At 46.1% G+C, this 14,283-nt stretch overlaps 1 protein-coding gene across 2 annotated transcripts in view; it reads left to right on the top strand.

Annotated features, from left to right (window-relative positions):
• Window positions 1-14,283, top strand: part of UBE3B (ubiquitin protein ligase E3B) — a 75,018-nt gene that overhangs the window by 9,995 nt on the left and 50,740 nt on the right. The window contains exon 2 of one of the 2 annotated variants that reach the window (XM_068271480.1): window positions 10,976-11,042. The exons of the other annotated variant lie outside the window; for it this stretch is intronic. The gene's annotated coding sequence lies outside the window, so the exon portion shown is untranslated. The remainder of the gene's footprint in view (window positions 1-10,975; window positions 11,043-14,283) is intronic. 2 annotated transcript variants of the gene reach the window in all.

The raw sequence follows: 14,283 nt of genomic DNA, 5'->3' as shown, positions 1-14,283 counted from the left end.
GGGGGGGGGCGCATGCATAACAGATCAATAACACTGAAGAGTTGGCAGCCTTCCAGACACGGCGACAAATCCGACAGGAGAGAGATAAGTTGATTTATTACAGAGACGGTGATAGTAGAAAGTGCTGCAGAAGCGTTTTTTTCACTTGTCCAATACGGTGGCATAGTGGTTAGCGCTCTTGTCTTTCAATGCTGGGTCCCTGGTTCGAATCCCAGCCAGGTCAACATCTGCAAGGAGTTTGTATGTTCTCCCCATGTCTACATGGGTTTCCTCCCACATCCCAAAAACATACAGATAAGTTAATTGGCTTCCCCCGAAATTGGCCCTAGACTACGATACATACATTACACAATACATACATAGACATATGACTATGGTAGGGATTAGATTGTGAGCCCCTCAGAGGGACAGTTAAGTAACAAGACAATATACTCTGTACAGCTCTGCGGAAGATGTCAGCGCTATATAAATACTATATAATAATAAGCCAGAGCACATTAGAATAGGTTTAGGAACTTGTAGGATAGTAGAAAAAAGGATGACATTTTTGTAACAGAGTCTCTTTAAACTAATACCACACAATTGCGGGTGGAAAAAGTATGTGAAACCCTAGACTAATAATATCTCCAAGAGCTAATTGGAGTGAGGTGTTAGCCAGCTGGAGTCCAATCTATGAGATGAGATTGGAGGTGTTGGTTACAATTACCCTGCCCTATAAAAACACATACCAGTTTTGGTTTGCTTTTCCCAAGAAACATTGCCTGATGTGAATGATGCCTCGCACAAAAGAGCTCTCAGAAGACCTATGATTAAGAATTGTTGATTTGCATAAAGCTGGAAGGTGTTATAAAAGTATCTCCACAAGCCTTGCTGTTCATTAGTCCACGTTAAACCCGACCCAAACCAAACTTTTTAATTCAAAATATTTAGTTGCACCACTCTGACACATAAAAAGATAAACACTCCTTTAAGCCTATGAGCATTTCAGTGCATGCTTTTCACCCTCCTCTTTTCATAATTAGGGTTATACAGGTGGCAGCTATTACTTCTGAGCTTAGTAGGAGGCTTTAGATCATGGGTGTGTTTGTCATCAGCTACCCTCCCTCACAGGGACATCGTCTATGTGAAATCTCACACAAGCTGAGATCCTTCCCCTGTGGCATCATCAGTAGCAGCCTGTGTTTTGTTTTTGTTTTTTATCTCCTCCACCAGTCTGCCGGATTCTGTTCCGGCAATATGAAAGGAAGGGAGGGGTTTCTCCAATAAATGTAAAATATTTTATATTTGTCATCATGCAGCTGAAAAAAGGCTGCTATTTATTATTATAAGTTAGAAAATAGATTTTATTTCTTAAATCTTGTATTTTTAATTTGGGTTCACTTTAAGACAAATTGTCAATGAATGGAGAAAGTTCAGCACTCCTGCTTCTCTCCCTAGGAGTGGCTGTCCTGTAAAGATGACTGCAAGAGCACAGTGCAGAATGCTCAATGAGGTGAAAAAGAATCCTAAAGTGTCAGCTAAAGACTTACAAAAGTATCTGGCATATGCTATCATTCATGTTAGCAAATCTATGATATGTAAAACGCTAAACAAGAATGGAGGTCATGGAAGGGTACCACAGAGGAGGCCACTGCTGTCCAAAAATACATTGCTGCATGTTTAAAGTTTGCAAAAGAGCACCTGGATGTTCCACAGCAGTACTGGCATAATATTCTGTAGACAGATGAAACCAAAGTTGAGTTGTTTGGAAGAAACACACAACACTATGGGCTTGATTTGCTAAGACAAATAGCATACCTTAACGGAGTTAACACCTTATCAGAGATAACACGCCTTATCAGAGTAGCATAGCTCAGGGCAGGACATGTGGAGCTCTCGTCATTGCCAATTAGTAGGCATACGTTTGTAGCGCTCGCTATGCTAATCTGATAAGGCGTGTCAACTTTGATAAGGCGTGTTATCTCGGATAAGGAGTGTTAACTCGGATAGGGCATGCCATTTGTCTTAGTGAATCAAGCCCAATGTGTGGAGAAAATGAGGCACAGCACACCAACATCAAAACATCATCTGAACTGTGAAGTATGGTGGTGGGGGAATCATGGTTTGGGGCTGCTTTGCTGCATCAGGGCCTGGAGGGATTGGTTTCATCAAAGGAAAAATGAATTCCCAAGTTTATCAAGACATTTTGCAGGAGAACTTAAAGGAGTCTTCAGGCAAAGTTAATAACAGGCCATTTACTTACCTGGGGCTTCCTCCAGCTCCTTGCAGCTGAATTTCCCACGCTGACAGCTCCGTTCACAGCGTACTGTGCAGGTGCAGTAGTTCTGCGCAGTACACATAGCATAGAAATAAATCGTCAACAGATTAGCTTAAACAGAAGAAAATACGCCTTCTGGAGTGGCCCAGTCAGAGTCCTGACCTCAACCCGATTGAGGTGCTGTGGCGTGACCTCAAGAAAGTGACATCCCAAGAATATTGCTGAAGTGAAACAGTTCTGTAAAAAGGAATGGTCAAAAATTACTCCTGGCCGTTGTGCACATCTGATTTGCAACTGCAGGAAATGTTTGGTTAAAGTTATTGCTGCCAAAGGAGGTTCAACCAGTTACTGTATTAAATCCAAGGGTGCACACACATTTTCCACCTGCAATGTGAATGTTTACATGGTATGTTAAAACAAAACATGGAAACATTTAATTATTTCTGTGGTATTAGTCTAAGCAGACTGCGATTGTCTATTGTGAATTAGATGAAGATCAGATAACATATGACCAATTTGTGCAGAAATGCATATAATTCCAAAGGGTTCACATACTTCTCATTGCTACTGTATATACATTTTGCTGTTTTGTTTCTATTGGTTCATGTATTAGTAGACCATTTAGTAATCATGAGCCCCCAAAATGGCATATACCGCAAAAATAACTCCACAAAATCAAATGCCGCTATTATGATAATCAAATAATAAATGCAGCAGTTGTTACCCCACACAGGAAATTTAGCAAACGTTATGCCCCCATGTGAAATGCAGCAGGTGTTATGCCCCACATGAAATGCAGCAAATGTTACGCCCCCACATGCAATACAGCGAACATGATGACCAATATTAAATGTAGCAAACATTATGTCTCATGTGGAAATGCCACCGTTGTATGTTGCACAGTCTGCGTACTGGCCGGTACACTTAAATAGAGTTTGAAGCCTTCTAAAAATCATTTTTTTATTAGACATTTATCTTTAGCAATATCAGCAGTACTAATACACCGCATTCCCATGGCAGAACGATGTCATTAAACCACCCCAAATCCCAAAATACGGGGAGCGCTTCATGTACGAGGCAGAGCTTTGTGCTGTAGCTCTGCCTCTACTCGCGTCAATCCCCGCAGATTGCCGCTTCTCCCCACCCCTCTGTCTTCTTTCACTGAGAGGGGCGGGGAGAAGGGCGGCGATCAGCGGGGATTGACGCTAATGAAGGCAGAGCTACAGTGCTAAGCTCTGCCTCCCCGGGAAGCAAAATCCACGACTTCGAAAGTCGTGGAATTTTGCCCCGGTATTTGGGGGGTTAAATGGCATTGTTCTGCCACGGGAATGTAGTGTTTTAGCATTGCTAAAGATTAATGTCTAATAAAAAGATGATTTTTAGAATGCTTCAGACTCTCTTTAGTTGTGAGTGAGCTTGCGAGCATGTGTGAACTGTGAATATGTGTGCTTGGATCGGTCCAACAGTGGCATTTCTACTTTAGCTACAAGGCGGTTAGCCCACCATATTTACCACAGTGGGATTTTGGTTTTAAGTGGGGCGGGCCATGTGGAAGGAGAATATTTGCGGTACAGAGATGGTGATTGATAATAATGCTAAGACAGATGGGCTGGCACACTCCACACTCACATATACCTCTATCTGCTGTAGTGTTATCACTCTCTTTTACTGAACAGTTAACATCGCTTCCATTTCTTTTTTTCCTGATATCCAGCTGCTGTATATATGTGATGCTTAGGCCTCGGCTCCTCATCCCATCACCTCATGCAGCACTAAACTTACATTTGCAAGGGTGGAACCACACCGTGGCTAGGACCATATCTCCCCCCCCCCCCCCCCCCATTATTGTACACCTGAACTGAGAGGGATATGAAGGCTGCCATATTTATTTCTTTTTAAAAACTTTTTGGCTGCAGTAGTGTCTGAAATACACACATGAAACAAGCATGTAGCTAATCCAGTCAAACCTGAGTCTGAGCACCCGATCTACATGCTTGTTTATGATCTTTTTGGCTAAAAGGATTAGAGGCAGAGGATCAGCAGGACAGCCAGGCAACTGGTATTGTTCAAAAGGAATTTAATATGGCACCCTCCATATCCCTCTCGCTTCAGTTGCCCTTTAACCAATGTCCAACCCCATCTACCCGCTAATGCCTAACCCTAGCTGTGCTTCCTGGAATGCCTAACCGAAACACCCCACTAGTGTTGGGCGAACAGTGTTCGCCACTGTTCGGGTTCTGCAGAACATCACCCTGTTCGGGTGATGTTCGAGTTCGGCCGAACACCTGACGGTGCTCGGCCAAACCGTTCGGCCATATGGCCGAACTAAGAGCGCATGGCCGAACGTTCCCCGAACGTTCGGCTAGCGCTGTGATTGGCCGAACGGGTCACGTGGTTCGGACCCGAACGCGCTCTGATTGGCCGAACGGTCACGTGGTTCGGGTTAATAAATACCCGAACCACGTCATATCTCCGCCATTTGTCTGTGGGTTTAGCTTTGGGTAGGCAGGCAGGGTAGTTCGCGCTCCAGCCACGCTAGCCAGGGTCCCCCCTGTCATTGTGTCACTGCTGGGAACAGTAGTACACCGCTTGCTCAGCCACACTATATAGCATTCTGTTTACTGCCACTCTGTGTACCTCGCTCAGCCACACTATATAGCATTCTGTTTACTGCCACTCTGTGTCTGCTGGGAATAGTAGTACACCGCTTGCTCAGCCACACTATATAGCATTCTGTTTACTGCCACTCTGTGTACCTCGCTCAGCCACACTATATAGCATTCTGTTTACTGCCACTCTGTGTCTGCTGGGAATAGTGGTACACCGCTCGCTCAGCCACACTATATAGCATTCTGTTCACTGTTCTGTGTCTGCTTGGAATAGTGGTACACCGCTCGCTCAGCCACACTATATAGCATTCTGTTTACTGTTCTGTGTCTGCTGGGAATAGTGGTACACCGCTCGCTCAGCCACACTATATAGCATTCTGTTTACTGTTCTGTGTCTGCTGGGAATAGTGGTACACCGCTCGCTCAGCCACACTATATAGCATTCTGTGCACTGTTCTGTGTCTGCTGGGAATAGTGGTACACCGCTCGCTCAGCCACACTATATAGCATTCTGTTCACTGTTCTGTGTCTGCTGGGAATAGTGGTACACCGCTCGCTCAGCCACACTATATAGCATTCTGTTTACTGTTCTGTGTCTGCTGGGAATAGTGGTACACCGCTCGCTCATCCACACTATATAGCATTCTGTTCACTGTTCTGTGTCTGCTGGGAATAGTGGTACACCGCCCGCTCAGCCACACTATATAGCATTCTGTTCACTGTTCTGTGTCTGCTGGGAATAGTGGTACACCGCTCGCTCAGCCACACTATATAGCATTCTGTTCACTGTTCTGTGTCTGCTGGGAACAGTAGTACACCGCTCGCTCAGCCAGAGTATATAGCATTGTGTTTACTGCCACTCTGTGTACACCGCTCAGCCAGACTATATACCATTGTTTACTGACACTCTGTGTACACCGCTCAGCCAGACTATATACCATTGTTTACTGACACTCTGTGTACACCGCTCAGCCAGACTATATACCATTGTTTACTGCCACTCTGATTCTGCTGGGAACAGTAGTACACCGCTCGCTCAGCCAGACTATATAGCATTGTGTTTACTGCCACTCTGTGTACACCGCTCAGCCAGACTATATACCATTGTTTACTGACACTCTGTGTACACCGCTCAGCCAGACTATATACCATTGTTTACTGAAACTCTGTGTACACCGCTCAGCCAGACTATATACCATTGTTTACTGCCACTCTGATTCTGCTGGGAACAGTAGTACACCGCTCGCTCAGCCAGACTATATACCATTGTTTACTGACACTATATAGCAGACTATATAGCATTGTGTGTACACCGCTCAGCCAGACTATATACCATTGTTTACTGACACTCTGTGTACACCGCTCAGCCAGACTATATACCATTGTTTACTGCCACTCTGATTCTGCTGGGAACAGTAGTACACCGCTCGCTCAGCCAGACTATATACCATTGTTTACTGACACTCTGTGTACACCGCTCAGCCAGACTATATACCATTGTTTACTGCCACTCTGATTCTGCTGGGAACAGTAGTACACCGCTCGCTCAGCCAGACTATATACCATTGTTTACTGACACTATATAGCAGACTATATAGCATTGTGTGTACACCGCTCAGCCAGACTATATACCATTGTTTACTGACACTCTGTGTACACCGCTCAGCCAGACTATATACCATTGTTTACTGCCACTCTGATTCTGCTGGGAACAGTAGTACACCGCTCGCTCAGCCAGACTATATACCATTGTTTACTGACACTCTGTGTACACCGCTCAGCCAGACTATATACCATTGTTTACTGCCACTCTGATTCTGCTGGGAACAGTAGTACACCGCTCGCTCAGCCAGACTATATAGCATTGTGTTTACTGCCACTCTGTGTACACCGCTCAGCCACACTATATAGCATTGCGTACTCTGCCAGTCAGTGTGTATATTGCTGGGATCAGTAATACTCCACTCACCGTCAACCACTATATGAGCTCAACATGAGTTCCCCAGAGACCTCCGCTGTGAGCAGCACTCCCAACAACAGCAACAGCCAACGCCCCACGCAAGCTATAACATCCACCCCAGCAGCCAGTGGTCAGCAGCAGCCCTCCCCGGAGGAGAACGTTGTGTCCATCAGTCCGTCGCCAGAGCGATTAATGAGGGCTGCCATTGAGGAGATGATGGGGCCTGATGTGGAGGAGGAGGTCTGGCTCAGGCCAGCATCCCAAGTTAATGTTGAGGACGATGAGGGGTCTGTGTCTGGGGATGTTGGGGTGGCAGAGGTGGTGGGTGGGTCAGACTCAGGAGAAGAGTTGTATGATGAGGATGATGATCGGGACCATCTGTATGTGCCTCAGAGTCCGACCCCGGAAAACATGTTGTATCGTGTGTTTAGGTACTAAAATCTGCGTTCCCTCCCAGTAGTGTTGGGCGAACAGTGTTTGCCACTGTTCGGGTTCTGCAGAACATCACCCTGTTCGGGGTGACTATATAGCAGACTATATAGCATTGTGTTTAATGCCACTCTGTGTACACGGCTCAGCCACACTATATAGCATTGTGTTTACTTCCACTCTGTGTCTGCTGGGAACAGTAGTACACCGCTCACCCGCCACTGTATAGCATTGTGCTCTGTGTCACTGCTGACAATAGTGGTACACCGCTCACCCACCACTGTATAGCATTTCTGTACTGCCACTGTACTGCTGCCAGTCAGCGTGTACTTTAAGGATAAGTGAAATGAGGAAGAAATCCGTTGAAAGAGGGAGGGGCAAGGGAAGAGGTGTTTCCCCTGACGGTTCACGTACAGGCCACAGGGGAGCACCCAAGAAAACCCACTCAATACTGCCCATGTTGTCCAGGACAACAACCCTCACAGATCCAAAAGAACAGGACCAGATAATTACTTGGATGACCTCTCAAGCGTCCAGCAGTGGGTTAAGCAGCACCAGCACATCACGCACGAGGTCCGAGTCCTCAGCCAGTTAAAGTCTGGGCTTTCTTTGAAGACTGCACTGAGGATGTTACCATGGCGATTTGCAAGGTGTGCAAGACCCGCCTGAGCAGGGGGAAAAGTATTAACAACCTCTCCACCACCAGCATGAGCCGCCACATTCTATCCAAACATCCCACTCTGTGGGCAAACGCGGCAGGACAGGGTACCACCAGCAACACTGCCTCCCTTGGGTTCACCAGACTCACCACCAGACCCGCCTCAGCAGCAGCAGTAGCCCAGCCATTGCGTGGTTCACAACATTCACAAACATCAGACGATGCTGACACTGTCACTTTCCGGACTAGTGCTCTTGAGGTCTCCCAGTGTTCATCAAACACAACAACCAACAGCCCTTCGGTGTGCAGCGCTACGGTTGAGTTGTCTGTCTCTGAGATGTTTGAGCACAAGAGGAAATTGCCAGCAAATGACCCCCGGGCCGTGGCAGTAACAGCCAGCCAGCATAGCCAAGCTTCTGGCCTGCGAAATGCTGCCATATCGAGTGGTGGAGACAAACAGCTTCAAGGGCATGATGTCAGTGGCCATCCCACGTTACGTTGTTCCCAGCCGCTACCACTTTGCGCGCTCTGCAGTGCCTGAGTTGCATGAGCACGTGGTCAGCTAAATAACCCGAAGCTTGAAGAATGCCGTTGCCTGCAAGGTTCACCTCACCACTGACACCTGGACGAGTTCGTTCGGCCAGGGTCGATACATCTCCCTTACCGCGCACTGGGTGAACCTTGTGGAGCCTGGCAGCGATTCCTCACCTGCTACGGCGCGGGTGTTGCCCACGCCGCAAACAGCTGGATAACAACAGCAGCACCTACCTCTCTGACTCCTTCTCCTCCAACGCATCTCAAAGCTGTACCTCATCCGGAAATGCTAACCCAGCACCAGCAGCAGTAGGATCGTGGAAGCAGTGCAGCACAGCTGTTGGCATGCGTCAGCAAGCGTTGCTGAAGCTGATCTGCCTTGGGGATAAGCAGCACACAGGGGAGGAAATTTGGAGGGGAATAAAGGAACAGACGGATTTGTGGCTGGCACCGCTGGACCTGAAACCGGGCATGAAGCTAGACACCTGGCACGAACTGGCAATGTACGCAATAGAGGTGCTGGCTTGCCCGGCAGCCAGCGTTATGTCGGAACGCTGTTTCAGTGCTGCCGGAGGCATCATCACAGATCGGCGTATCCGCCTCTCCACAGAAAATGCAGACCGTCTGACTCAAATTAAAATGAATCAATCCTGGATTGGAAACGACTACGCAACACTCCTGGACCCCAACCAAGTAACCTGACCGATGAACATCTGGGATGGTTTAGCGTTTCCGGTCCCTGTTTATTGAACCTCTCATCTGTATTACATTTATGACTGCATGGCGGCAAAAAGCATTGCTGCTATATCCGCACGCTTTTTGTCCTCATGCAAGGCCTGGGTTGTTGTGTCTCACAAAGCGTGGCCTTCTCCTCCTGCGCCTCCTCCTGTTCCATCACGTGTGCTGCTGCTGCTGCTGCTGCTGCTGGGTTACCGTTGCCGGTCCCTGTTTATGGAACCTCTTATCTTTATTACATTTATGACTACATGGCGGTACAAAGCATGCTATCCGCACGCTTTTTGTCCTCATGCAAGGCCTGGGTTGTTGTGTCTCACAAAGCGTGGCCTTCTCCTCCTGCGCCTCCTCCTGTTCCATCACGTGTGCTGCTGCTGCTGCTGCTGCTGCTGGGTTACCGTTGCCGCGTGGTCCCTGTTTATTGAACCTCTTATCTTTATTACATTTATGACTACATGGCGGTACAAAGCATGCTATCCGCACGCTTTTTGTCCTCATGCAAGGCCTGGGTTGTTGTGTCTCACAAAGCGTGGCCTTCTCCTCCTGCGCCTCCTCCTGTTCCATCACGTGTGCTGCTGCTGCTGCTGCTGCTGGGTTAGCGTTGCCGCGTGGTCCCTGTTTATTGAACCTCTTATCTTTATTACATTTATGACTACATGGCGGTACAAAGCATGCTATCCGCACGCTTTTTGTCCTCATGCAAGGCCTGGGTTGTTGTGTCTCACAAAGCGTGGCCTTCTCCTCCTGCGCCTCCTCCTGTTCCATCACGTGTGCTGCTGCTGGGTTAGCGTTGCCGCGTGGTCCCTGTTTATTGAACCACTTATCTTTATTACATTTATGACTGCATGGTGGTACAAAGCATGCTATCCGCACGCTTCTTGTCCTCATGCAAGGCCTGGGTTGTTGTGTCTCAAAGCGTGGCCTTCTCCTCCTGCGCCACCCTCCTCCTGTTCCATCACGTGTGCTGCTGCTGGGTTAGCATTACCGGTCCCTTTTCCTGGAACCTCTTATATGTATTACATTTATGACTGCATGCCGACAAAAAGCATGTTACCTGTGCAAAGAAAACAGACATTTCCCGCATTTAAAAGACAGTTTTCCCTTTGAAACTTTAAAATCGATTTTCTCAAAAACTATAAGCTCTTTTTGCTAAATTTTTTTTTCCTCTTGTACCCACTCCCAAGGTGCACATACCCTGTAAATTTGGGGTATGTAGCATGTAAGGAGGCTTTACAAACCACAAAAGTTCGGGTCCCCATTGACTTCCATTATGTTCGGAGTTCGGGTCGAACACCCGAACATCGCGGCCATGTTCGGCCTGTTCGGCCCGAACCCGAACATCTAGATGTTCGCCCAACACTACACCCCACCAATGACTAATGCTAACATTTCCTAAAGCTAATCTTACATCATTCCTACATAGAGTGAGATAGTATTTATCATAAGGGAATAGGCTGCTTGCGTGGTCATTCATGTCATGTATGAGGGGGACTGCTAGGACAGAGGTGGAATAGCATTTCATGGCAGGGGGATTATATTGGGGGGGAGGGATTGTTAGGATCCTGCACACAGGGTTAAGCTCGCCTACATTAATAAGAACAAGCTGATGCACTCACTGCGCAATAACTTCACTGCAGCATAAATATAGATGAAACTGAAGTAGTCATTCCCTGTTTAGCAGATGCATATCCTGTTACTTGCTGCTCAATAGATATTCATCTATAGAAGAGAATCTTTTTGCTAACTCATCTGATATGAATAAAACGTGTGCTTAAATTGTTTTGTATTTCCAGACCCTTGCACCTGAGTCTATCAAGAAAATGTGGTGTACGCCAATTAGTTGGCTATTAAAATAGTAAGGTAAGCTGCTGTGATTCCCTTTACCCAATCTATGCGCAGGCACAATTTTTTTTTTAATCACTCCATTTACATTTTTGTTTTTTTTTAAAATAATTTCTGTAAGTTCTATTTACGCTTGTGCTGTGCATTTAAAAAAAAGTCCCAGTTTCTTTCAACATGGGTCAGCTCCTCTCTCTATTGCGGCACTTTTGGCTGAGTACTATGTAGATTTTCTTGTACATGGAGTCTTGGCAGACATAGCTAGAAGCCTCTGCACCACTTGGTCCTTAAAGGACCACTGTCGCGAAAATCATAAAATTTAAAATATATATAAACATATACCAGTACATATAAGAAGTACGTTTCTTCCAGAGTAAAATGAGCCATAAATTACTTTTCTCCTATGTTGCTGTCACTTACAGTATGTAGTATAAATCTGGCATTACCGTCAGGTTTTGGACTAGCCCATCTTATCATAGGGGGTTCTCTGGGTTTACTTTATTTTAAAAAGCACTTCTCCGTCCAACTGCCAAAAAAGTGTACGGTGAGCAGGGAGGCTGGCCCAGCATCTTAGTAAATCTTTTTCAGGGAATGTCTTTATAGAAAATAAAGGCCATGCTAAGAATCCCCCAATGGAAAGATGGACTAGATCAAAACCTGTCGTTAAAGTGGATCCGAGGTGAACTTTTACACATTGCATAATTGTGTTCCTTTCCTATTGTTTATAGGGCATTCCTGAAGCCAAATACTTTTTTGCTTTTGTTTTAATACTTTAATTCCATATAAACTAAAAAAGCCCCACACACAGTTTTTCAGAGAGCCTTGGCAGTAGCAAGGGCTCATGGGAGCTCAGTCTGGGCAGGAGGAGGGGGAGATGTTACTAGCTATTGATTTCAGAGGCAGAGGGGAGGAGGGAGGAGGAGAGGGAATTAGGCTGATGGCTCATACAGATAAGCCTGCCTCTGTGTAATGTTTACAAACAACATGGCTGCTGTCATTGTTCACAGGAATAAATAATCTTATTCTATTAAAACTGTTTGCAGCTAGATTTGCTGTGTAAACCATCTAAACTTTAGATAAGATCTATAGACAAGTTACTTGTTATAGTTAGTTTTTCATCTCGGATCCGCTTTAATGTCAGATTTCTACTACTTATTGTAAGTGACAGCAACATAGGAGAATAGTAATCTGGCTCATTTTACTCAGGAAGAAAACGTACTTTTATTTGTATGTGTCTTCATATATCTTAAATTTTAAGATTTTCTCAACAGTGGTCCTTTAATGTTTGGAATTATGGCGTGCTAAATTGGTAAAAGGAGTATATGAAGTGCAGGAAAACCGCATTATGACGACTTCATAAGATAAATAGTGGGTATTGCTGTTCTTAGAAGTTGTGACGATCAGGGTAGCAGAGATTAGTGTTTTCTTTACTGTTAAGGCCCGTGTACAGTCTGGAAGCAGACTGATAAGACTGTTTTTGACAGATACACTCAGCTGATCTGTCAAAAACGGTCTTATCAGTCTGCCGACAGCATGTACACATGTCCTACAGTCGTCAGAACGTCTGCCGAGCGGGAGGGTCTGACGGACCCGTCGTGTGTGAAAATATGGCGTGTGTACGCACCTTTGAGGGTTAGGCCCGGTTCACATCAGCGTTTTTTTCCGGAACGTATACTGTACAAACGGAACGGATGTGAATGGATCCAGTGTTATCCTATGGATCCATTCACATGCGTCTGTTGGTACGGATACGTTCCGGCTCCCGGATCCAAAAAATGCTGCAGGCCTTAATTTTCCAGACCGTTCTGACTAGCGGAACGGATCAGTAAAAAAAGGCTGCAGCATTGGGGCAATGGGAAAGGAAACGTTTCTTCACACAAGTGAAGAAACGGACCGTTCCACGGGGGATGGGGGCATGGGCCGACGCGATCCTGAGCGACGTGAGGGAATGGTGCAGCAGCCGTGCGGGTGGGCTAGGGAGGCTAAATACATACCTAATCTTGTGCAGCAGCCGGCGGTAGAGGCTTCCGTCACATGACGCGCTGTGTAATCACAGCGGAAGAAGTGGAATCCTCTACAGCCGTCTGCTGCACAAGATTAGGTATGGATTTTCTGAGTGAAAACTGATCCGATCAATCATTCACCGGATCCGTTTTGGCCCAAAACGCAGATGTGAACCGGGCCTTAAAGAGAACCAGAGACGATCCACCCTCATGTATTTTATTACATCTATCAGTGGGAACATGACAGTAAACACCTACCCTGCTTTTAGTTTTATTCTCCTCAGTCTAATCTATCTGTTATCAACTGTGATAAGAATCCACCGACTATTCAGTCGAGGTTTAACCTGGAATCATTATAGCTGAGTCACTCTTCTGTGGAGTCTTTTCAAGCCCAAGCCTTCCCCCTCCTGGATCAGATTTCCTGCTTTACATACTGAGAGCTCTAATGACATGGGAGGGGCTGCTGCTGCAGGAAAAATCTCTGTCTAACAGACAAGTGTGGCTGTGTGATCTGTGTGCTCTGTCTGTGCAGCCTGTCATTATTATCTACTGTATGCAGTTTCCTACAGGCAGCCACACAGCATACCAGAATATGAAGTTGAAAGCACACCGATGAAAGCCCGCAGCAGCCCTGCTTGTCTATAGTCTCATATAGCCTAGACAGCACATCCAGAACACCTTATAACCTGGAAGCAGAAGGAATATGAGCCGGCGGCCATATTGTATATTTCCTGGAGCAATAATGGATAAAAAGCACTCAAAAAGGCACACCAGAGTGGCAAAATTATCGGGTAGAGCATTTATTCTTTACAAGCTATCAACTGATATGTTTATTTTGTGTGAATCGTTCATCTCTGGTTCCCTTTAAAGAGGAACTGTACTGAAAATAACTGACTAAATTACTTACTATCTACAATATTACTTTATAGGTTATTTAGTCAGTAACATCTTTCCTCATCCTGATTTACATTTTGAAATTTAGCATTGCTGCAAAATGTTAGTATATTCAGTGTTCTGAAGCTAGTACAAAAAATACCTGATCTCCCAGAAATGGGAGAGAGAAAGAATTCCGCAATTGGAAAGGGAACGGTTCTTCACACTAGTGAAGAAACAGACCGTTCCACGGGGGATGGGGCATGGGCCAACGCGATACTGAGCGACGGGAGGGTGAGGGGAGGGTGCAGCAGCTGGGCGGGTGGGCTAGGGAGGCTACCCTACATACCTAATCTTGTGCAGCAGCTGGCGGTAGAGGCTTCCGT

Source organism: Hyperolius riggenbachi, chromosome 1 (assembly GCF_040937935.1).
Source record: "Hyperolius riggenbachi isolate aHypRig1 chromosome 1, aHypRig1.pri, whole genome shotgun sequence".
NCBI lineage: Eukaryota > Metazoa > Chordata > Amphibia > Anura > Hyperoliidae > Hyperolius > Hyperolius riggenbachi.
This window is presented reverse-complemented; position numbering and strand designations above follow the sequence as displayed.